General features: G+C 36.4%; 2 protein-coding genes across 5 annotated transcripts in view; one reads left to right on the top strand and one right to left on the bottom strand.

The window, feature by feature from the left end:
* Nucleotides 1-2,071, top strand: part of LOC110013798 (gastrula zinc finger protein XlCGF28.1) — a 989,290-nt gene that overhangs the window by 821,779 nt on the left and 165,440 nt on the right. The gene's annotated exons all lie outside the window — the stretch shown is intronic.
* The window catches only part of LOC101169839 (NLR family CARD domain-containing protein 3), a 1,010,604-nt gene that overhangs the window by 974,388 nt on the left and 34,145 nt on the right, over nucleotides 1-2,071 (bottom strand). The window lies entirely within an intron of this gene.

Here is a 2,071-nt window from a genome sequence, read left to right as displayed (position 1 = left end):
CTCACAGTAAGAACCAGTTTCTAGTGAAGAGAGATCTGAATCTTTTTCCACAGTGTTTAGATGGGATTTGACTGTTGGAGAGAAACCCAAACAGTAACTTTAGCTCCAAATCCCAAATATGAGCCATGATGTCATCATTCTCTGATGGTTTGAAGTCCTTCAGGTCTCTGAGTGAACAGAATTCATTCCAAATGAAATTGATTCTCTGAGATTTTCTACATCATTGCAGAGCTGAGGCTCACTTCTCAACCAAAGCACAAAGTCTGAAGGTCAATGAGGAATTTCCATTTCTGACTGACGTGTTGGCTCCTCCCATTTTCTGTCATTTCTGTTCTTCTGCTAAAAAATAGTTTCAAAGACTAAAATCATAACAAGTCCAAATCTCCTCTGGAACTCAGGAACCCTCCAAGAAAGTTGGTGAAGAAAAGCAATGACCAGGAGTTCAGAATCCCAAACAGACAGCAGAGCTTTGATCTGAGTCTGAAGAAGATCAGAGAAGATCTCTGAGTCTATGAGAGCAGAGATGTTGGCGAAACTTTAAGCAAAATAGCAATCTTTTCTTATTTTTGAACAAATTTGAACAAATGTTTAGATCAGAAAATAAATTTTTGTCAAATACTTTAATTAAGGTCTTTCATTACGATTTCTCACCACGATTAACCAGGGAAAATAATATAAAGTATTGATGCAGAATGGTTGTTCTCCAATAAAATTCTAAATAGAAAGTTTTTCTTTGTATCTCATCAACAAACTCAAACATTAACTTCTTCATTTTCTTGATTTTTTTTATTTGATTTGAAATGGTTCATTCCAAGCAATTAAATAGAAATAATACACAAAAGCAATATAATCATCAGTTATACATTCATACAATAACTAATCAAACTTAGGCTAATTAGACATATTAATAAATATTGCTTAAAAGGGAGTGGAAGGAAGCGAACTTATATAATCCCACCCCGTTATACTACAACCATTTTATTACATGATTTATCAATATCCGGTTCCTAGCTTTTATCAGGCAGAAGTAAGAATCATAAAGTATCAATAAAGCACATGACAAAGATGAATTACCTAATTATTATGCAAAAATAACTATTTCATAAAAATCAACATGGCAAATGCAGATCAGTTATCTAAAATATATGCAGATTATGTTACTTATAAAAGTCATTCATATGATTCAAAAATATTACTATATCAGTAAAATACACAACACTGTTTCAGAGATTTTCATAGCAAAATTTCATCAAGTATCAAAAGTAGAAAAAAAATATGTGCAAAATTATGTTACATTAGGAAAGATTTTTGAATCAATTTATCAATTTTAGGAGCAAGTGAAGTAATATCATTAAACGTCGATCAATTTAACCATAAGTGATTAATCATTTGATTAATCATTTGTTTTACCCTTTTTTTTGTATTTCTTTATTTTATTTTTTTATTATAAAGTAATGCTGTAAGGGAAAAATAAAAAGGGTCCATAATCTGTCGATTGTCCAAAGTTGGCATTTCTTTTTCTGCTGATTAACAGCCGTTCTTCTGGGTTTAAACAGAGTTTATAGTTCTCTTCGATGTTATGTCTGCAGACATTAGATTCAGGTCCATATCCTTCTTCATGTCATGACACACTACACTTGGCAGACCCAGATGCTGGAACCCGGAAGGAGGACAGGAGGAGGATGAAGGTAAAAAATGGAATGTAATTATTTCCAGAGGTAAAGTGGTTTAGTTGTGGCAGTAGGGCGGCGTGGTAGGAGAGCCGTCGAGGTTTCTGGAGCGTGGCTTGCAGTTCGGCGGTGACACGCGATGAGAGGGAAGCTTCGGCTGCGGCTCTTGACGTGGCTGGAGGTTCGGCTGTGGCTCGGGCTTGAGGCTTGGCGTTTGGATGAAGCTCTGTGGAGAGGTTGGTAGCTTCGGGGGAAGTTCTGCTCGGTTTGTAGCTGATTCGGGGCGTCCACTCGTGGGCATGAGAGTCCTGGAGACAGGATAGAGACACGTGAGACAATGACTAAGATACTTGGCATGAACACAGAGGTAAGATCAGACTAGCACCATCAGGGTTACAAAC

Source organism: Oryzias latipes, chromosome 2 (genome assembly GCF_002234675.1).
Source record: "Oryzias latipes chromosome 2, ASM223467v1".
NCBI lineage: Eukaryota > Metazoa > Chordata > Actinopteri > Beloniformes > Adrianichthyidae > Oryzias > Oryzias latipes.
Note: the sequence above shows the minus strand (reverse complement) of the source record. Positions and strands in the feature narration are given on the sequence as shown.